Source organism: Bos taurus, chromosome 8 (genome assembly GCF_002263795.3).
Source record: "Bos taurus isolate L1 Dominette 01449 registration number 42190680 breed Hereford chromosome 8, ARS-UCD2.0, whole genome shotgun sequence".
NCBI lineage: Eukaryota > Metazoa > Chordata > Mammalia > Artiodactyla > Bovidae > Bos > Bos taurus.
This window is the reverse complement of record NC_037335.1, coordinates 62,611,541-62,635,538: the sequence shown is the minus strand read 5'-3', so window position 1 is coordinate 62,635,538 and position 23,998 is coordinate 62,611,541. Positions and strand designations below refer to the sequence as shown.

At 39.7% G+C, this 23,998-nt stretch overlaps 1 protein-coding gene and 1 pseudogene across 4 annotated transcripts in view; one reads left to right on the top strand and one right to left on the bottom strand.

Annotated features, from left to right (window-relative positions):
- The window catches only part of TDRD7 (tudor domain containing 7), a 104,045-nt gene extending 81,488 nt beyond the window's left edge, over positions 1-22,557 (bottom strand). For 2 of the 4 annotated variants that reach the window (XM_015472543.3, XM_059888982.1), the window contains exons 1-2: positions 22,444-22,557; positions 21,364-21,530 (exon numbers count right to left, since the gene is read on the bottom strand). The gene's annotated coding sequence lies outside the window, so the exon portion shown is untranslated. The remainder of the gene's footprint in view (positions 1-21,363; positions 21,531-22,443) is intronic. The other 2 variants (XM_059888981.1, NM_001100309.1) reach the window with 2 other exon arrangements.
- On the top strand, positions 5,921-7,809 carry LOC785115 (ataxin-3-like; annotated as a pseudogene).
- Positions 22,558-23,998: the final 1,441 nt, after the last annotated feature.

Below are 23,998 nucleotides of genomic sequence, written 5' to 3'. Positions count from 1 at the left end.
AAAGCCTTCCTCAGCGATCAAGGCAAAGAAATAGAGGAAAACAACAGAATGAGAAAGACTAGAGATCTCTTCAAGAAAATTAGAGATACCAAGGCAACATTTCATGCAAAGATGGGCTTGATAAAGGACAGAAATGGTATGGACCTAACAGAAGCAGAAGATATGAAGAAGAGGTGGCAAGAATACACAGAAGAACTGTACAAAAAAGGTCTTCAGGACCCAGATAATCACGATGGTGTGATCATTCACCTAGAGCCAGACAACCTGGAATGTGAAGTCAAGTGGGCCTTAGAAAGCATCACTAAAAAAAGCAAAAAGTCTAGTGTCGACTGGTGTTTTCCCTCGTGATGTTTACAGATCGCTGTCTGCTGCCTGGCCAGAACCCACTCAGTGACAAATGAACAGAGCCGGGTTCTTGCCACTCAAGTCCCAGGGGCGCGGAGCGAGCTCACAGCCCTCCTATGCCTGGCATCCAGCGGCCTCTCCATCAACCACTCTGCCTTGGTTTTTTTGTTTGTTTGATTCCCCCCCCCATTTTTCTGGCTTGATTTTGCACTTTTCTCCCCTGGGGACCCTGATATCTTGACTTTGTTGCCAAAAACAAGCCCATCAGGACCTTCTCCCCCTTCTTCCCATTTCTCCTTCCCACTTCCCTCCTCGTTCTGGTCAGTTCAGAGGATTTAACAATCACAAGTGTCCTGCAAAAATGCCTGAACGTTTTTCCTAGACCCCTGTGTATTTTCTTTTCTTTTTTCCAAAAAACTTAGACAAACAAAAGACTAAAAGGATGTGTACAGCTGCCCCTGTTTTCAGGTATTCTGTTTGAGAACATTTTAGCTGTTGATGTTCACGCGTGACATCAGTTCCGGCAAGATAGGTTTCTGTATTTATATATTAAAATCCAAAACAAACAAAAAAAAACCTTATAAAATGTTTAAAAAAATGTTCAAAGCTGGGGGAAAAGGCTTTCTTCATTAGTCAAGGTGTTTTGATATGGTATTAAAATAATGTCTAATAAAAAAAAAAAAAAAGAAAGCATCACTATGAACAAAGCTAGTGGAGGTGATGGAATTCCAGCTATTTCAAATCCTGAAAGATGATGCTGTGAAAGTGCTACACTCAATATGCCAGCAAATTTGGAAAACTCAGCAGTGGCCACAGGACTGGAAAAGGTCAGTTTTCATTCCAATCCCAAAGAAAGGCAATGCCAAAGAATGCTCAAACTACCGCACAGTTGCACTCATCTCACACGCTTGTAAAGTAATGCTCAAAATTCTCCAAGCCAGGCTTCAGAAATACGTGAACCATGAACTTCTGGATGTTCAAGCTGGTTTTAGAAAAGGCAGAGGAACCAGAGATCAAATTGCCAACATCTGCTGGATCATGGAAAAAGCAAGAGAGTTCCAGAAAAACATCTATTTCTGCTTTATTGACTATGCCAAAGCCTTTGACTGTGTGGATCACAATAAACTGTGGAAAATTCTGAAAGAGATGGACATACCAGACCACCTGACCTGCCTCTTGAGAAACCTGTATGCAGGTCAGGAAGCAACAGTTAGAACTGGACATGAAACAACAGACTGGTTCCAAATAGGAAAAGGAGTATGTCAAGGCTGTATATTGTCACCCTGCTTATTTAACTTATATGCAGAGTACATCATGAGAAACGCTGGGCTGGAAGAAGCACAAGCTGGAATCAAGATTGCTGGGAGAAATATCATTAACCTCAGATATGTAACACCACCCTTATGGCAGAAAGTGAAGAGGAACTAAAGAGCCTCTTGATGAAAGTGAAAGAGAGTGAAAAAGTTGGCTTAAAGCTCAACATTCAGAGAACTAAGATCATGGCATCTTGTCCCATCACTTCATGGGAAATAGATGGGGAAACAGTGGAAACAGTGACAGACTTTATTTTTTGGGGCTCCAAAATCACTGCAGATGGTGACTGCAGCCATGAAATTAAAAGACGCTTACTCCTTGGAAGGAAAGTTATGACCAACCTAGATACCATATTGAAAAGCAGATACATTACTTGGCCAACAAAGGTCCGTCTAGTCAAGGCTATGGTTTTTCCAGTGGTCATGTGTGGATGTGAGAGCTGGACTGTGAAGAAAGCTGAGTGCCGAAGAATTGAGGCTTTTGAACTGTGGTGTTGGAGAAGACTCTTGAGAGTCCCTTGGACTGCAAGGAGATCCAACCAGTCCATTCTAAAGGAGATCAGTCCTGGGTGTTTATTGGAAGGACTGATGCTAAAGCTAAAACTCCAATACTCTGGCCACCTCATGCGAAGAGCTGACTCACTGGAAAAGACTCTGATGCTGGGAGGGATTGGGGGCAGGAGGAGAAGGGGATGACAGAGGATGAGATGGCTGGATGGCATCACCAACTCGATGGACATGAGTTGAGTGAACTCTGGGAGTTGGTGATGGACAAAGAGGCATGGCGTGCTGTGATTCATGGGGTTGCAAAGAGTAGGACGTGACTGAGCGACTGAACTGAACTGAGAAGAAATAAAATAGTCAATCAATAATGAATAATGCAATAACTGATCAAAAGTACTCTGGAGGGAACCAACAGGTGAATAACTTAGGTAAAAGATAGGATAAGTGAGGTGGAAGACAGAACGGTGGAAATGAATGAAGCAGAGAGGAAAAAAGAATTAAAAGAAATGCGGACAACCTCAGAGAGCTCTGGGACAATGTTAAATGCCCTAACATTTGAATCATAGGAGTCCCAGAAGAAGAAGACAAAAAGAAAGGGCATGATAAAATACTTGAGATAACAGCTGAAAACTTCCCTAAAATGGGGAAGGAAATAGCCACCTAAGTCCAAGATACCCAGAGAGTCCCAAACAGTATAAACCCAAGGCGAAATACTCCAAGACACATATTAGTCAAATTAATGAAGATCAAACATAAAAAGCAAATATTAAAAGCAGCAAGGGAAAAGCAACAAATAACACACAAGGGGATCTCCATAGGGATAACAGCTGATCTTTCAATAGAAACTCTTCAGGCCAGAAGGGAATGGCAGGACATACTTAAAGTGATGAAAGAGAAAACCTACAACCAGATTACTATACCCAGCAAGGATCTCATTCAAATATTAAGGAGAAATTAAAAGCTTTACAGACAAGCAAAAGCTGAGAGAATTCAGCACCACCAAACCAGCTCTTCAACAAATGCTAAAGGATCTTCTCTAGACAGGAAACACACAAAAGGTTTATAAACTTGAACCCAAAACAACAAAGTAAGTGGGAACAGGATCATACTTAACAATAATTACCTTAAATGTAAATGGGCTGAATGCCATAACCAGAGGACAAAGGCTTTCTGAATGGATAAAAAAACAAGACCCCTATATATGCTGTCTACAAGAGACCCACCTCAAACCAAGGAACACATACAGACTGAAAGTGAAGGGCTGGAAAAAGATATTTCATGCAAACGGGGACCAAAAGAAAGCCGTAGTAGCAATACTCATATCAGATAAAATAGACTTTGAAATAAAGGCCGTGAAAAGAGACAAAGAAGGACACTACATAATGATCAAAGGATCAATCCAAGAAGAAGATGTAACAATTATAAATATACATGCACCCAACATAGGAGCAGCACAACATGTAAGGCAAATGCTGACAAGTATGAAAGGGGAAATTAACAGAAACACAATAATAGTGGGAGACTTTAATACCCCACTCACACCTATGGATAGATCAACCAAACAGAAAATTAGCAAGGAATCACAAACTTTAAATGATACAATGGACCAGTTAGACCTAATTGATATCTACAGGACATTTCACCCCAAAACAATGAATTTCACCTTTTTCTCAGGTGCACACGGAACATTCTCCAGGATAGATCACATCCTGGGCCATAACTCTAGCCTTGGTAAATTCAAAAAAATTAAAATCATTTCAAGCATCTTTTCTGATCACAATGTGGTAAGATTAGATATCAACTACAGGAAAAAAAGCTATTAAAAATATAAACACATGGAGGCTAAACAGCACACTTCTGAATAACCAACAAATCACAGAATAAAAAAAGAAATCAAAATATGCATAGAAACAAATGAAAACACAACAATACAAAACCTATGGGATTCAGTAAAAGCAGTGCTAAGGGGAAGGTTCATAGCAATATAAGCTTACCTCAAGAATAAGAGAAAAATCAAATAAATAACCTAACTTTATACATAAAGCAACTAGAAAAAGAAGAAATGAAGAACCCCAGGGTTAGTAGAAGGAAAGAAATAATAAAAATTAGGGCAGAAATAAATGAAGAAGAAACAAAGGAAACTATAGCAAAAATCAACAAAACTAAAAGCTGGTTCTTTGAGAAGATAAATAAAACAGACAAACTACTAGCCAGACTCATCAAGAAACAAAGGGAGAAGAATCAAATCAACAAAATTTGAAATGAAATGCAGAAATCACAACAGACAACATAGAAATACAAAGGATTATAAGAGACTACTATCAGCAACTATATGACAATAAAATGGACAACTTGGAAGAAACAGACAAATTGTTAGAAAAGTATAACCTTCCAAAACTGAACCAGGAAGAAACAGAAAATCTTAACAAACCTATCACAAGCACGGAAACCGAAACTGTAATCAAAAATATTCCAACAAACAAAAGCCCAGGACCAGATGGCTTCATAGGTGAATTCCACCAAAAATTTAGAGAAGAGCTAACATGTATCCTACTCAAACTCTTCCAGAAAATTGCAGAGGAAGGTAAACCGCCAAACTCATTCTATGAGGCCACCATCACCTTAATACCAAAACCAGACAAAGATGCCACACAAAAAGAAAACTACAGGCCAATACCACTGATGAACACAGATGCAAAAATCCTCAACAAAATTCTAGCAAACAGAATCCAACAACATTTTAAAAAGATCATACATCATGACCAAGTGAGCTTTATACCAGGGATGCAAGGATTCTTCAATATTCACAAGTCAATCAATGTGATATACCACATTAACAAATTAAAAGATAAAAACCATATGATTATCTAAATAGATGCAGAGAAAGCCTTTGACAAAATTCAATATCCATTTATGATAAAAAAAAAAAAACCCTCTAGAAAGCAGACATGGAAGGAACATACATCAACATAATAAAAGCCATATATGATAAACCCACAGCAAACATTTTCCTCAATGGTGAAAAATTGAAAGCATTTCCGCTAAAGTCAGGAACAAGACAAGAGTGCCCACTCTCACCACTACTATTCAACACAGTTTGAATAGTAGTTTGGAAGTTCTGGCCACAGCAATCAGAGCAGAAAAAGAAATAAAAGGAATCCAGATTGGAAAAGAAGAAGTAAAACTCTCACTGTTTGCAGATAACATAATCCTCTACATAGAAAACCCTAAAGACTCCACCAGAAAATTACTAGAGCTAATCAATGAATAAAGTTGCAGGATATAAAATTAACATACAGAAATCCCTTGCATTCCTATACACTAACCATGAGAAAACAGAAAGAGAAATTAAGGAAACAATTCCATTCACCATTGTGATGAAAAGAATAAAATACTTAAGAATAAGTCTACCTAAAGAAACAAAAGACCTATATATAGAAAACTAAAAAACACTGATGAAAGAAATAAAAAATGACACAAATAGATGGAGAAATATACCATGTTCATGGATCAGAATAATCAATATAGTGAAAATGAGTATACTACCCAAAGCAATCTATAGATTTAATGCAATCCCAATCAAGCTACCAATGGTGTTTTTCAGAGAACTAGAACAAATAATTTCAAAATTTATATGGAAATACAAAAAACCTCAAATAGCCAAAGCAATCTTGAGAAAGAAGAATGGAACTGGAGGAATCAACCTGCCTGATTTCAGACTATACTACAAAGCTACAGTCATCAAGACAGTATGGTAGGGACACAAAGACAGAAATACAGATCAATGGAACAAAATAGAAAGCCCAGAGATAAATCCACGCACCTATGGAACCTTATCTTTGACAAAGGAGGCAAGAATATACAATGGAGAAAAGGCAATCTCTTTAACAAGTGGTGCTGGGAAAACTGGTCAACCACCTGTAAAAGAATAAAACTAGAACACTTACTAACATTGTACACAAAAATAAACTCAAAATGGATAAAAGATCTAAATGTAAGATCAGAAACTACAACCAGAGGAAAGCACAGGCAAAACACTCTCTAACATAAATCACAGTAGGATCCTCTATGACCCACCTCCCAGAGTAATGGAAATAAAAGCAAAAATAAACAAATGGGACCTAATTAAACTTAAAAGCTTTTGTGCAATGAAGGAAACTCTAAGCAAGGTGAAAAGACAGCCTTCAGAATTGGAGAAAATAATAGCAAACAAAGCAATTGACAGAAGAATTCATCTCAAAAATATGCAAGCAGCTCATGCAGCTCAATACCAGAAAAATAAATGACCCAATCAAAAAATGGACCAAAGAACTAAACAGATATTTCTCCAAAGAAAATATACAGAAATTCAAATCAAAAATTTCTCTGATTGGTTCTCTGGTGGTTCGGCGCGGGGGCCATTGGCTCCAGACAAATAAACATGGAGTCTATCTTCCACGAAAAACAAGAAGGCTCACTTTGTGCTCAACATTGCTTGAATAACCTACTGCAAGGAGAATACTTCATCCCTGTGGAATTATCTTCAATTGCACATCAGCTACATGAGGAAGAGAGGATGAGAATGGCAGAAGGAGGAGTTACTAGTGAAGACTATCGCACATTTTTGCAGCAGCCTTCTGGAAATATGGATGACAGTGGCTTTTTCTCTATTCAAGTTACAAGCAATGCCTTGAAAGTTTGGGGTTTAGAACTAATCCTGTTTAACAGTCCAGAGTACCAGAGGCTCAGGATTAATCCCATAAATGAAAGATCATTTATATGCAACTATAAAGAACACTGGTTTACAGTTAGAAAATTAGGAAAACAGTGGTTCAACTTGAATTCTCTTTTGACGGGTCCAGAATTAATATAAGACACATACCTTGCACTTTTCTTGGCTCAGTTACAATAGGAAGGTTACTCTGTATTTGTTGTTAAGGGTGATCTGCCAGATTGCAAAGCTAACCAACTTCTACAGATGATCAGGGTCCAATAGATGCATCGACCAAAACTTACTGGAGAAGAATTAGCACAACTTAAAGAACAGAGAGTCCAGAAAACAGATCTAGAACGCGTCTTAGAAGTAAATGATGGGACAGGAATGTTAGATGAGGATGAGGAGGAATTGCAGAGGGCTCTGGCACTAAGTCGCCTAGAAACTGACATGGAAGATGAAGAAGCCGATCTCCGCAGGGCCATTCAGCTCAGTATGCAAGGTACTTCCAGAAATAAATGTCAAGATATCCCACAGACATTGGGTTCACATCCTACTTCAGAAGAGCTACAGAAGAGAAGAGAAGCCTACTTTGAAAGGTAAAGTAGTTGGTACCATATTAAAACTGCAGAGAAATTCAAATCAAAACCACAATGAGGTACCATCTCATGCTGGTCAGAATGGCTGCTATCAAAAAGTCTACGAACAATAAATGCTGGAGAGGGTGTGGAGAAAAAGGAACCCTCTTACACTGTTGGTGGGAATGCAAACTAGTACAGCCACTATGGAGAACAGTGTGAAAATTCCTTAAAAAACTGTAAATAGAACTGCCATATGACCCAGCAATCCCACTGCTGGGCATACACACCAAGGAAACCAGAATTTAAAGAGATACGTGTACCCCAATGTTCATCACAGCACTGTTTACAATAACTAGGACATGGAGGCAACCTAGATGTCCATTGGCAGATGAATGGATAAGAAAGCTGTAGTACATATACACAATGGAATATTACTCAGCTATTAAAAAGAATGCATTTGAATCAGTTCTAATGAGGTGGATGAAACTGGAGCATATTATAACAGAGTGAAGCAAGTCAGAAAGAAAAACACCAATACAATAAATTAACGCATATATATGGAATTTAGAAAGATAGTAATGATGACCCTATATGCAAGATAGCAAAAGAGACACAGATATAAAGAACAGACTTTTGGACTCTGTGGGAGAAGGCAAGAGTGGGATAATTTGAGAGAACAGCATTGAAACATGTATATTACCATATGTGAAATATATTGATCACCAATCCAAGTTTGATGCATGAAACTGGGCACTCAAAGCCAATGCACTGGGACAACCCTGAGGCATGGGATGGGGATGGAGGTGGGAAGGGGGTTTGGGATGGGGGACACATGTACACCCATAGCTGATTCATGTCAATGTATGGCAAAAACCACTCTAATATTGTAAAGTAATGAGCCTCCAATTAAAATAAATAAATTAATTAAAAAAATTAAAAGGCCTTGAGAAAAAAGAGAACAAATTATACCAAAAGAAAGTAGACACAAGGAATTAATAAAGATGAGAGCAAAATCAACACTGACACATGAGTAATGAAATAGAAAAAAAGAGTAAAGAAAAAAAATCATGAAGCCAAAACTAGTTTTTGAAAATATCAATAAAGCTGGTAAACTTCCAGGTAGATTAATCAAGGGGATAAAAAAAGAAGACACAAATTACAAATAATATGATCAAAGAGGGGGCCATAAATGCAGATTTAAAAAATAGACATAAAAAAGTTGTTCATATCATGAACAATTTATGCCAATAAATCCAGTAACTAAGATGAAACAGATGAATTTCACTGAAAACATAATTTCCAAAGTTTACTCAAGAAGAAACAGACAACCTTAATATCCTTATGTCTATTAGAGAATTTTAAATTTGTAGTTAGAAGCCTTCACACAAGGAAAACTCAAACCCAGATGGCTTTACTAGCAAACTCTAACAAACACTTGAGAAGGAATTAATACCACTTCTATACAAACTTTTCCAAAATGGAACACTTCTGAATTCATTTTATGAGGCCAACATTATACTGATACCAAAACCAAGGACATAACAAGAAAAGGCACAGACAGATCAATATCCCTCATGAAACAAAGTGCAAAAAATCGTAACAAAATATTAATAAATCAAATATAAAAATATGTACGAGAAATAAGACATCATGATTAATTATGGTTTTACTCTAGGAATGCAAGGTTGATTCAACATTTGTAAGTCAATCAATGTAAGTGACTATAAATGCAGTAAAGGCAAAAGGAGAAGGTGCACCAGAGGTGGAGGTGGTTAGGTGGAATCACCGACTCAAATGACGTGAATCTGAGAAAACTCCAGGAGACAGTGGAGGACAGAGGAGCCTGGCATGCTGCAGCCCATGAGGTCTCAGAGTCAGACACCAGTTAGTGACTGGACAATAACAACAAAGGAGAAAAATCACAATATCAATAGATGAAGAAAAGACTTTTGATCAAGTTCAAAATCATTTATGTAAATAACTCTCAGAAAATAAGAATAGACAGGAACCTCCTTAACCTGATAAAGAATACCTGTGAAAAACCTTCAGCTAACATCATACGTAATAGTGAAATGAATACTTTCTGCTCAAGAATGGGAACAAGGCAAGAATGTCTATTCTCTTCACTCCTATTCATTACCATACTAGAGGTCCTAGCTGGTGCAGTCAGGCTGATTTCAACACTTACCATAAAAGCATATTAGTTGAAATAGTGGGGTACTACTAAAGAACAGTCACATCAATGGAACAGAATGGACCCACACATAAATGGTCAACTGACTTTTGACAAAAGATAGCAAGGAAATTCAATGGAGGAAGTTCAATGAACAGTGCTAGAACACTATTCATCCACATACAAAAAAAATGAACCTCATAACAAAATTCAATCAAAGTGAATCATTAGGTCCTACATGACAAGGTTAATACTATAAAATTTCTAGAGAAAACAGGAATAAGTCATTGTGACTGCGGGATAGATAAAGAATTTTTAGAGCCATGAGGACAAAAACTGACAAATTGGATCTTATTAAAATTTTAAGTTTCTGCCCTTCTAAAGGCCATTAAGAAAATGAAAAGACAAGCCACAAACTAAGAGAAAAGATTTTCATAACACACCTGGTAAAGGTCTCTTAACTAGCACATTTAAACAATATACAAAAATTCAGTAATAAAAAAAAAGAATACAAAAATGTGCAAAACATCTGAATACATACTTCACAAGAGTACAGATATAGACAGCCAAAAACATATTAAAAGATGCTCAACAGCATTACTCATTAGGAAAATGCAAATTCAATCCACAATGAGGTATTAGTATACATCCATTACAATAGCATAAAATTTATTAAAACTAACAATATGAAGTGCTGATGAGAATACAGAGCCATCTCATACATTTCTGGGGGGCGGGCATGCAAAACAGTACTTTGAAAAATAGTTTGGCAATTTCTTATGAAGTAAAGCATACAATTATCATATAATCAAGCAAACCCACTCTTAGGTCAAAACCTGTACTTCAATGTCATAGTAGCATTAGTCATAATTATCCCAAACTTTAAACAATCCAATTGTCTATCAACAGGTGAAGAGATAAGTAAATATACTTTGAGACAATGGAATAATACCCAACAATAAAAAGAAGACTGTTGATACATAAAACCATATGAATGACTCTCACAAGCATGCTAAGTGAAAAAATCCAGATAAAAAGGCTATACATTGTATCATTCTATTAATTTAACATTTTGGAAAGGCACAATCACAGGCACAGAAAAATTTCATCAATGGTTGCCAAGGGCTTGGGGTTGCTAGGGCACAAGGCAATTTTGGGGGTGATGGAGATATTCTGCATCTTGACTGTGATATTAGTTATACCAAGATAATGCTCAAAATCCTTCAAGCTAGGCTTCAACAGTATGAGAACCAAGAACTTCCAGATGTACAAGCTGGATTTAGAAAAAGCAGTGGAACAAGAGATCAAATTGCCAACATCCATCCATTGGATCATAGAAAAAGCAAGAGAATTTCAGGAAAACATCTACTTCTGCTTCACTGACTACACTGAAGCCTTTGTGTGAATCACAACAAAATGTGGAAAACTCTTAAAGAAATGAGACTACCAGACCACCATACCTGCCTCCGGAGAAACCTGTATCTAGGTCAAGAAGCAACAGTCAGAACCGGACATGGAACAATGGACTGGTTCCAAACTAGGAAAGGATTATGTCAAGGCTGTATACTGTCACCCTGCTTATTTAACTTATATGCAGAGTACATCATTTGAAACGCCAGGCTGGATGAATTATAAGCTGGAATCAAGACTGCTGGGAAAAATATCAGTGACCTCAGATATCCAGATGACACCACCCTTATGGCAGAAAGTGAAGAACTAAAGAGATTCTTGATGAAAGTGAAAGAGGAGAGTGAAAAAGCAGGCTTAAAACTCAACATTCGAAAAACTAAGATCATGGCATCTGGTCCTATCACTTCATGGCATATAGATGGGGAAACAATGGAAACAATGACAGACTTTATTTTCTTGGGCTCCAAAATCACTGACGATGGTGACTGCAGCCATGAAATTAAAAGACACTTGTTCCTTGTAAGAAAAGCTATGACAAACTGAGTCAGCATATTAAAAAGCAGAGAAACTACTTTGCCAACAAAGGTCCGTCTAGTCAAAGCTATGGTTTTTCCAGTAGTCATTTATGGATGTGAGAGTTGGATCATAAAGAAGGCTGAGCACAGAAGAAATGATGCTTTCAAACTGTGGTGTTGGAGAAGACTCTTGAGAGTCCCTTGGACTGCAAAGAGATCAAACCAGTCAATCCTAAAGGAAATCAACCATGAATATTCATTGGAAGGACTGACGTTGAAGCTGAAACTCCAATACTTTGGCCACCTGATACGAAGAGCTGACTCACTGGAAAAGACCCTGATGCTGGGAAAGACTAAGGGAAGGAGAAGGGGATGACAGAGGATGAGATGGTTGCACAGCATCACTGACTGAATGGACATGAGTTTGAGCAAACTCCAGGAGATAGTGAAGGACAGGGAAACCTGGCATGCTGTAGTCCACCAGATCACAAAGAGTCAGACATTGACTGAGCAACTGAACACCACCACCACCTGTAGACCTATAAACCAAAAGTGGTGACTTTTACTTTACATAAAGTAGATCTCAATAAACCCCCCAAAAAGTTCCTTCAAGCTGTGCCCTTTTGCAGTCAACTTTCTCCCCATCACACATATACTGTCCTGGCTCCAATCTGTCCAGTGATCTGCTGTCAGTACAGATTAGGACTGACTAGTGTTCTTGAGTATCATCCATGTTACTACAGTTACCAGGAGTTTGTTGCTTTTTATTGATGAGTAGTATTCCACTGTATGGATATACCACAATTTGTTCATCCATTCAAATGTTGATAGACATGTGGGTTTTTCCCAATTTTGGAGTATTAAAAGTTCAGCTGCTTGCACTGTCTACAATAGCTAGGACATGGAAGCAACCTAGATGTCCATCGGCAGACGAATGGATAAGAAAGCTGAGGTACATATACACAATGGAATATCACTCAGCCATTAAAAAGAACACATTTGAATCAGTTCTAATGAGGTCGAGGAAACTGGAGCCTATTATACAGAGTGAAGTAAGTCAGAAAGAAAAACACCAATACAGTATATTAATGCATATATATGGAATTTAGAAAGATAGTAATGATGACCCTATATGCCAGATAGCAAAAGAGACACAGATATAAAGAACAGACTTTTGGACTCTGTGGGAGAAGGCGAGGGTGGGATGATTTGAGAGAATAGAACTGAAACATATATATTACCATATGTGAAACAGACCACCAATCCAAGTTTGATGCATGAAACTGGGCACTCAAAGCCAATGCACTGGGACAACCCTGAGGGATAGGATGGGGAGGGAGGTGGGAGGGGGTTTTGGGATGGGGGACACATGTACACCCATGGCTGATTCAAGTCAGTCTATGGCAAAAACCACTCTAATATTGTAAAGTAATGAGCCTCCAATAAAAATAAATAAATAAAAATTTTAAAAAGGTCAGGTGCTTTCCACTATGCAAAACAGTACAGAGTTTCTTCAGAAAACTAAAAATAGAGTTATCATATGATCCAGCAATCCCATTCCTGGGCATATATTGGGACAAACTATAATTCAAAAAGATACTTACACCCTATGTTCAGAGCAGCATTATTCACAATAGCCAAGACATGGAAATAACCTTAATATCCATAGACAGATGAACAGATAAAGAAGATGTAGTATGTATATATTACAGAATACTGCTCAGCCACAAAAACCAATGAAATAATGCCATTTGCAGCAACAATGGATACAAGTAGAAATTATCATACTAAGTGAAGTAACTCAGAAAGAGAAAGACAAGTATCATATGATACCACTTATATGTGGAATCTAAAATATAGCACAAATGAACAAATCTATGAGACAGAAACAGACTCACAGACATACAGAACAGACTTACGGTTACCAAGGGGGAGAAGTGGTGAGAGAGGAATGAACTGGGAGTTTGGGGTTAGCATTAATAGATGCAAACTATTACGTTTAGAATGTATAAACAATAAGGTCCTGCTGTATAACACAGGGAACTATATGCAATCTCCTCAGATAAACAGTAATGAAAAAGAATATATAAAAAAGAATGTATATATGTGTATAACTGAGTCACTTTGCTGTACAGCAAAACAACACAGAACAACATTGTAAATCAGCTACAGTTCAGTAAAAGAGTAAATAAAGCTGCTCTGCAAAGCTATTTTTCTTTCTCTTGTGTAAATTCAATTTTCTGAAAATTTAATATCCATAATAACTACACAAGGAAAGTATCCTCATTCTGCAGATGAGAAAACCAAATTCAGAGATATTAAGTAATCAAGATATTACAGGATATATGGAAGCCAGGATTTTAGTCCTGGTCTGTTTGATGCCAAAGCCCAAATTCTTTCTATCGTTTTACCCTGACTGGTACTGAAAAACAGAACTTACGCTTGACAAGGGGGAGAAGGTGGGACTACACTAAAGCCTTTGCCTATGTGGATCATAACAAACCTATCTCCTGAGAAACGGGTCAAGAAGCAACAGTTAGAATCCTGTATGCAACAACTGACTGGTTCAGGATTGAGAAAGGAGTATGACAGGGCTGTTGTTTGTCACCCTGTTTATTTAACTTTTACGCAGAACACATCATGTGAAATACTGGGCTGAATGAGTTACAAATTGGAATCAAGATTGCCAGGATAAATATCAACAACCTCAGATATTCAGATGATACCACTCTAATGGCAAAAAAAGATCTTCATGACCTAGATAATCACAATGGTGTGATCACTCACCTAGAGCCAGACATCCTGGAATGTGCAGTCAAGTGGACCTTAGGAAACATCACTATGAACAAAGCTAGTGAAGGTGATGGAATTCCAGCTGAGCTATTTCAAATCCCGAAAGATGATGCTGTGAAAGTGCTGCACTCAATATGCCAGCAAATTTGGAAAACTCAGCAATGGCCACAGCAATGGAAAAGGTCAGTTTTCATTCCAATCTCAAAGACAGGCAATGCCAAAGAATGGTCAAACTACCGCACAATTGCACTCATTTCACAAGCTAGTGAAGTAATGCTCAAAATTCTCCAAGCCAGGCTTCAGCAATACGTGAACTGTGAACTTCCTGATGTTCAAGCTGGTTTTAGAAAAGGCAGAGGAACCAGAGATCAAATTGCCAACATCCGTTGGATCATGGAAAAAGCAAGAGAGTTCCAGAAAAACATCTATTTCTGCTTTATTGACTATGCCAAAGCCTTTGACTGTGTGGATCACAATAAACTGTGGAAAATTCTGAAAGAGACGGGAATACCAGACCACCTGACCTGCCTCTTGAGAAACCTGTATGCAGGTCAGGAAGCAGCAGTTAGAACTGGACATGGAACAACAGACTGGTTCCAAATAGGAAAAGGAGTATGTCAAGGCTGTATATTGTCACCCTGTTTATTTAACTTATATGCAGAGTACATCATGAGAAACGCTGGGCTGGAAGAAGCACAAGCTGGAATCAAGATTGCCGGGAGAAATATCAATAACCTCAGATATGCAGATGACACCATCCTTAGGGCAGAAAGTGAAGAGCCTCTTAATGAAAGTTACAGAAGAGAGTGGAAAAGTTGGCTTAAAGCTCAACATTCAAAAAACGAAGATCATGGCATTTGGCCCCATCACTTCATGGCAAATAGATGGGTAAATATTAGAAACAGTGGCTGACTTTATGACTAGACTCTGTCTAGTTAAGGCTATGGTTTTTCCAGTGGTCATGTATGGATGTGAGAGTTGGACTATAAAGAAAGCTGAGCGCCAAAGAATTGATGCTTTTGAACTGTGGTGTTGGAGAAGACTCTTGAGAGTCCCTTGGACTGCAAGGAGATTCAACCAGTCCATCCTAAAGGAAATCAGTCCTGGGTGTTCACTGGAAGAACTGATAGTGAAGCTGAAACTCCAATATTTTCGCCACCTGATGTGAGAGCTGACTCATTTGAAAAGACCCTGATGTTGGGAAAGATTGAAGGCAAGAGGAGAAGGGGACAACAGAGGATGAGATGGTTGGATGGCATCACTGACTCAAAAGACATGAGTTTGGGTAAACTCCGGGAGTTGGTGATGGACAGGGAGGCCTGGCATGCTGCGGTTCATGGGGTCGCAAAGAGTCAGACATGACTGAGCAACTGAACTGCATGGCAAAAAGTGAAGAGGAACTAAAAGACTCTTGAGAGGGTAAAGGAGGAGAGTGAAAAAGCCAGTCCCATCACTGCATGCAAATAAAAAGGGAAAAGGTGGAATAAGTGGCAGATTTCCTCTTCCTGGGCTCTAAATCCACTGTGGATGGTAACTGCAGCCATTAAATTAGAAGACGATTGCTTCTTGGCAGGAAAGTTATGACAAACCTAGACAGTGTGTTAAAAACCAAAGACACCACTTTGTGGACCAAGGTCCATATAGTCAAATGTATGGTCTTTCCAGTAGTCATGTACGGATATGACAGCTAGACAATAAAGAAGTGTTAAGTGTTCGTTGTTCAGTTGTGTCTGACTCTTTGCAATCCCATGGACTGTAGCCTGTCAGGTTCCCCTGTCCATGGAATTTTCCAGGCAAGAATACTGGAGTGGGTTAGCATTTCCTTCTCCAAAGAATTGATGCTTTTGAACTATGGTACTGGATTAGACATTTGAGAGACCCCCGGAAAGCAAGATCAAACCAGTCAATCTTAAACGAAATCAACACTGAAAACTCTTTGGAAGGATTGATACTGAAGCTGAAGCTCCAATACTTTGGCAACCTAATGTGAACAGCTGACTCATTGGAAAAGACCCCGATGCTGGGAAAGACTGAGGAAAGGAAGAGAAGGGGATGACAGAGGATGAGATGGTTGGATGACATCACCAATTCAATGGACATGAACTTGGGCAAACTTCAGGAGATGGTGAGGGACAGGGAAGACTGGCATGCTGCAGTCCATGGTGGGTGAAGAGTTGGACATGATTTGGGGACTGAATAACAACTTCCTGACTTGAATGTAAGCTCATGGAAGCAGGGATTTGGATGGGTTTTGTTCACTGCTGAATCCCTAGTGCCTAGCCCACAACCGGAGCTCAGTAAATCCTGAGTGAATGAATGAAAAATTCTCCATCTAGCTAACACCATTCCTTTTCTCTCCTACTCACTAAAATAATAGCATAGTGTATGTGGGCAATTAAAGGAATAATCCTCAATTTAATTAAAAAATTATTTTCAAATTTTAATGGCTGTTGTAAACTGATTGAGACAGTTAATTATGTCAAGCTGTGATTGAGATCCATTACATAGATTATTTCTGGGCCTTTCCACTCTGAGTCCAAGTTCTCAGTGAGCAGGCTCAGGTCTGAGCCATAGAGTTACTGCAAGAAGTTCACACACCTTGATGTGTAAGCATGCATTGCTTGAACACTGGTAAATGTCTCATACTAACATGTATTCCTATTCCTCAAACAATATGCAGATATGGTTGAGATTCAAAAACACAACTTTGTGAATGAATTGAAAATTCATTTGTTTCAATTCATTCAGTTCAAAAGCTATGAATTTTCAGTAGCTTTTGGTAGTTATATATTTTGTCAACCAATGGATATTAGAAGTACAACTACTTATGTGTGAAGTTTCACGAAGTTTTTTTTTTTTTAATTAAAAAAAGTGCCTGACACTTGAGGAGACTGGGAAGCAATACTTGACCACATGACTAAAATCGAAAGCATTTCTCTCCCTCCCCTTTTTTAGGCATGCTATTTTCTGGAATACTATAATTCTCTATTAGCAAACAATTTTTTGGAGGGAAGGGCAGTCCATTGGACTATAAGACTGAGGATTTCAAAGCTGGTGAGAAGTGTAATAAAAGCTGGAAGGTGAATGTGGTTGTGCATCTTGTTTGGATGGATGTCTTACTCTTCAGGTCTCTGTTCTCAGGACTCATGTCTGTCCAGTTTGCAATTCCTACATTAGCAGTATCAGTTCAGGCGCTGAACAAAAACAATGTTACAACTAAAGCTCAAAAAACCGTAATGTTACTCTCTAACCTACTATACTGCTGTAGAATGCTCTAAATTTTGGTAATTCCTTGGTTATCATGGCATTTTCTCAGCTTTCCTGAAGATGGCAGTTATTCTCAAGAACTTTTATAAAAAGTATACACAGAAGAGACTTTCCTCTAACTATAAAAATCAAGTTTATTATCTTGGATGTCATCCACTAGAAGCGTAGAAGAAAGCTTACCATGGGAATTTCAACTCAGTGCAGAGCCTCAACAGCAATCCCTCCAAAGTGGTTCCCAGACTGCTTAAGCTGCCATTTTGTTCTTTCAATCTTCCTCCTTATTTCTACTCTCTAAAAGTGTTGTGATAAATATAATTTACAGTTTAAGAGAATTCAATTTATTTTGAGAATGTTATGCAAGCCCTGATGATGGTAAGTTAGGCTAGGCTGGGAGAAATAAGGTTGGTCATCTTTTAAAATTCAGGTTAGAATTCTTAAGGGTTTCCCTAGATAATAAAGGGGCTGCTTGAGCTGGGTAAGAATCCCCTGCTTAAGCAGAGTAAAGTAGAGGTGAATCTGGGGAATTATTTAATCAGAATACTTTAATCTCAAAAACTGACCAAGGTCAGCTAGCAAAGACCTCAGTCAAGGAGGAAGAAACCAGCCACAATGATCACAACAGACTGCACTTGACTTTCATGGCCTTCCTCTCACCCTTTCTCCTCCTTTCCTTGCCTCTCTTTCTGAATGATAAGTGTCAAAAATAGAGTTATATGTGCTTAGCACAATACTTGGCATTCGGTGGTTATATTTTCCTAGAAGCCTGGTATGTATGGGAAACTACCTATGAATATATGCATTACATGGCTAAGAGTGCACAGATACAGGCGTTGGCATACTGGAGACATTTTAATACAGCATCAAATCTGAAACATTGTAAGTTTCCCAGTTTTTCTTACTTGCCTCATTAACACACTTGACCAGGCAAGCTTAGTAAAACCACCAGATCTCCTCTAAGATTTCTCACCTAATTCGTACACAAAAGTCACTTGACTGCTCTGTCAATACAATGTCCCTGAACCATTGTATGGCAGCACAGGGTGGTGGCCTGACCTCAGAGTTGGGAGCTGAGAGAAGCATGGAATGCTTGAGGGCACCTTCTCACCATCTCCAAACTGCTTAGTTTAAAAATGAGGAAACTGAGGTACCAGGTGATTATTCCAGGACTCACATATTTTTATGGCCAGAACCACAACAAGAATCCAGGTCTGGCTCCCAAACTTAGGGCTTGCTTTCAGACAGCTGCTCCAAATGTACAGCATTGGCTTCTGAAAGTAAATTTGACTTGGAGAACATGGAGAGCAACCCTGAGGCGTATTTAGTGACTAGCTGTTAAAGTGGCATGAAATGGGGATCTGTCACATTCTGATTTAAGAGTGTGGCACTCAAATCCAAAATACTTTTCAACTGCTGTAAAAATTGAATCCTTTTACATCATTCCTTTTCTATTTTGCTACATAATTAATCATGAGTACCCTGAAATGCTAACAATGTGCACCAAGTAGAGCAGGGAGTAGGCGAAAGTAATGACAATCTTTTGGAAAGCAAGGTTTAAACAATGTAAACAGCCTAAAATAACTTTCACTTTCAATATTATATTTTGTAAATTCACAGTTTTTCTAATACACCTGAAAATGGTCCCTGGAGAGTCTAATTCTGAAGAAGCAGGTTTTGGTGTCCTCTGGATACCTGCCTTTACCATTAGCTGGCCCTCCCTGGCTCAGTCATTTCACATCTGATCTGCTTTCCGTAGCTTCAGTTTCCTCACTCCTGCTGCCCAAAGACCTTTGGCCAAGCTGGTCATGCTCCCATCTATGCTTTCTCCTCTCAGTTTCTCTTTTCTCAACTATTTCCAACTATACAATTTGATTCATTTACCTTGTTGCATTTTTTGGTGTCATAAATTTGAGTAGAAGACTGGCACTCAACCCTTAAATAAATCTAAAGAATTATTAGGGTAAACTGAAATCACCAAACAATCTCTCTTATCTTCTTTAGTCAGCTACTCAATTTTTAGTGTCTTCTTAGGGCACATTCTTCTGGTAAATGGCTGCCCTTCTCCATGAAGATACTACTTTAGCAATGAGTCAGGCCCCTAAAATCCAGAATGTGTGTGCTGAAAAGACTTTAGGCATCATCTAGTCTATCCCAAACCCCTCATTATGCATCAATAAACTGAGCCTAAAAGAAGGAAGGTTTTTGTCTAAGACTCTTTGGAGGCAATTTCTCATCCAGTAACAGTTTACATGTTATCTTTTATTTCCAATTACATTCTATTTGTTACCACCTGAGTTACTCCTTTACCAACTTTTTTTTTTTGAAGATAGTAATTAATGCCCTCAGGTGGTGATATACTTCCTTCAGAGAGCAGTTTTCTTTTTTATTACTGTAATTTCAACCTCCAAATTATACATCCATTACTAATTACATAGTATGAATAAATAACAGCTCTCCATAAATCTACATACTGGAGAAAAAGCTCTGAGATCATAAGTGGCTTAGTTAGGAGTTTGGGCCTTAATCCCAGTTCTGCTTCTAATTAGCTATGACCCTTTGAGGAAGTCACTTCAGGTTGTTTTTTTCATAAGAAACCTAAGGAGGATGGGCAAGATCCATGGTTCTCAACCTTCCCTGGAGTCCTTCAAGTGCTGAAATAGGGTCCAAAGATCTAATGAAAATGGGTTTGCTTCCTCTGGACAAAGCTAAAATACTGAGTTTGCGTTGGAGTCACATTGAAAAGCTCTAACTGACATATATCCTAACACACACCTTTAGCTAAAAATGACAATTACTTTTAAATAGTTTATTTGAAAGACAAAATTTTTTTTAAAATTGGCCCAATGAGGAAAGAGTGAAAAGACCAAAGCTTTTCAAAGCACAAAGGTGGGAACAGGAGGAGAAAGTTGGTTTTGCATAAAGAAAGAAAAATCAGTTCATATAAATATGAAATTAGACTGCACTCCAAGCACCAAGGAACTGTCCTTTCTGTATTTATGTGCTGACCCTGAAAGTGTCCAGAAGCAAAGTGCTCACTCTACGTCAAATCTTAGACCTTACAAACAGCAACTGATCAAACACAGAGTAGGCACTTAAGACTTAAAATACTATAAACTGTTTTTTTCTTACATTCATATTAAGTCCCCAACTAGATTATACTGCACAGAGAATTTAAAGAGAGAGAATTTAAAGAGAGGTCCTTCAAGGAGTTTAAATCTCTTGGTACAAAATACAATAGTTCATTCAGTCATGTTCAACCAATACACTTAAAAGGGCATTAGCAGGGATTACATTTCATTTCCAATCTACAGGGTCTGAAATTCAAAGGCACCACCAACTGCTGCTTCAGAGTCTCACTGTGTTGAACTAGCAGACAGGCTGTAGGCCGGCAAAGGGCCCTGCACAAAAGATGTGGGTTCTAATCCAACTGGCCCCAGAGCAATTTCCTTCCCCCAGCTGGTACTGTGCATGTAACTGACGCTCCATGAAGGTTAGTTGAGTGGAACTGCAAAAATCTCTACTATGGGCCATTTTATATTATATAGAGAACTTAAAAATGTGTCCCTGCATGCAAGAAAACTGAAATCCAATTATGTAAAATATAGGAAGTTTGGTGGAAGGAAAAGAGTTAACACTTCTTGGCTGTTATTCTGAGGCAAATGAGTTGCAGTAGTTATCTAAGAAAAGTCTTGCAGGGTAAGTTAAATATTTCCAATTGATTAAAAGAGAAAATCGGGCTCAAAACAGGCGTGTGATTTGTTCAAGAGCATACAATTTGTACGTGGAGAAACCCAGATTCCAACGTGAATCTGCAAAGTCCATGCTATTTGCAGTATGCAACACCTCCACATCAAAGCAGCCAGGAGTTGGTCTGTTTCACTTCTGTCATTAAGTTGTTGTATATCACTTAGGCAGGGCACTTTTCTGCAGTCTTTCCACCTGCACGAAAGGGGTGGCGGGTAGGGAGGGAGGGATGACCCAGGTCAGTGGTGTTATTGTTTCTGTTTTGTAGGTTGGCTTTCAGAATTCGGCCAAGGCTGTTTCGAATAAAGGTATTTCCCTTTCTGGTTCTTTGAAATTGTTTGGGAGGGAGTGGTCTCTTTGGTTATGTATGGCAATGTACCTACCCCCTCAAGGAAATGGGAGCAGAACAGTTGTGTGGGCTTCAAGTTCCTTCCCATTAAATGAAGACTGAGAACCTGATCCTGTTGGGGGATTTGGTGAAAGTTAAGAGATATTCACTATGGAGTCATATTTCCCTCCTAACTTGAAGCTCTGTACCCACCCAGGGTTCAGGGTGCTCACGGTTTAAGAGAAACGGATAGTGTTTGTGTCCTGCATTGCTTAAGTGGCCTGCAGAGGCTAGTCTTAAGTTCCTCTAAGAGGAACTTAAAGTGGACGGTGTAAAATACGCGAGCTCAAACAGCCAGGGGGCTCGGATATCCCTTGCTCCGGACGGGCAGCTGAGGCCGGTCGCCCCGGTGCAGGGAACCACTTCCTGGTCAGCACCATCCGCCCCTTGTCCACACCCACCGCGCCGTATTTCCCTCTGCACTGAGCTTCCCAAGCGGCAGAGTCCGCCGGCTCCGGGGTGAACAGCCAGACGGTCCCGTCAGAGATTTAAAACACAACGCTCTGGAACTCCAACTCCCCTGGCGCCCAGCTTGCTTTGCTGAAGTGGGGACCGGGGCATCCTCTGCGGCTACAGGGAAGAGGCCCCAGCCCGCTGGAGTCCCCTTCGGGGTACTGTCCCGCTAGGAACACAGGTGTGCCGCGCCCCCCGCCCCCCCCAAACCTCGTCAGACCTCGCCTGGCACCTGTCGTTCCCGCAGCCAGCAGGACCTGCGCTCACCTCGTCCTGAGGGCCCACGGCCCGTCCCAGTGCCTCTGGGCCCGGCTCCCGCCGCCCTCTTCTTCACGGCCACAGCCGCAGCAGCCGCCCACTTTCGGTTTCCCCGCACCGCCTGAGGCGCTGCCGCGGCTTGGGAAATCACCTCAAGACCCCGCCCCGCCCCGCCCTGCTCGGCCCCGCCCCGCTCCGCCCCTCCCCGAGTGCCGCCGGCCTCGGCTCTGCGCACGCGCGGGCGCCGTGACCGCGTCAGCCCACGCCGGCGTCCGCGCGTGGGAAGGGAAACCGACGCCGTCTAGCGGTTTTTGCGCGTGCCCACGCACTGGCCGACGGAGAAAGGAGACGGCGGAGGTGGGGGGGGCATTCCTCGTGGACCATGCAAGGACTGACTGGCCGGGAGGGCCTTGGACCCAGCCAATCTTATTAGCATTTACGCGCTCCGGCTATTGCATTCACTCGTTATAAGTTTCATTTAAGTATTGCTCATTCTTTTCTTCAATTCTAGAGCAGTTACTTTTTTTTCTCCTAGACACCCACCTGGCTCATTCATTTCTTTTAGATCTTTTCTCAGGCGTCATCCTGGGAGAAGGGTGGCCACACTCTCAAAAATGTCAGTCTCCTTCTCTAAGAGTCCTGGTGGCCCTTCTCAGCTTTTTCTCTCCTTGGCACTGTCTAGCGCACTAATGTGTGTTTTTTTACTCTCCTCTTCAAAACAAAGCTCTGAGCTCTGGGATCTTTGTTTTGTTCCCTAATCCCTGGCACACAATAGGCTGATTTAAACATTTGTCAAATTCATTCATTCGTTATAAAATTATTAAACACCTACTATTTATTCACTTGTTTCTTCTATATATTAATTCTACCAACGATTATTGAGCATATTGGTTTGTGTCCCTTAAACCAACATTGCACATTTCTCCACATTCATTCTATATGCATTTACAGAGGGCCTGCTCTTTATTCAAACAGTATTTTTCACAGCTTTATTGAGGAATAATTGACATAAACTGCACTTGTTTAAAAATATATGGCATGTTTTGATATATGTATACAGCTGTGATACTATCACTCCATAACAATAATGAACATATCCATGACCCCCAAAGAGTTTCCCCATGTATTTTTATCACTGTCAACCTATGTGCCTCACTGTCCTTTGCCCTCCCAGCTGCTGGTTTGCTTTCTGTTGCTATAGATTAGTTTGCTTTTGCTAGAATTTTATGTGAATGGACTCATACAGTCTGTGTGTGGGGGTCTTTTTCAGAGGGTGGAGTGGGGCAGTATCCAGCTTCTTTCACTCAGCATAAGCTTGTTAAGATTCATCCATGTTGTGTGCACCAATAGTTCATGTCTTTTTATTCCCTTGTGTGGATCTACTAAACATAACAGAGTGTTAGTGTTACTCATTCAGTTGTGTCTTGACTCTTTGTAATCCCATGGACAGTTAACCCACCAGGCTCCTCTGTCCATGGAATTCTCCAGACAAAAATACTGGAGTGGGTTGCCATTCCCTTCTCTAGGGGATCTTCCTTTCGACCCAGGGATCAAAACCAGGTCT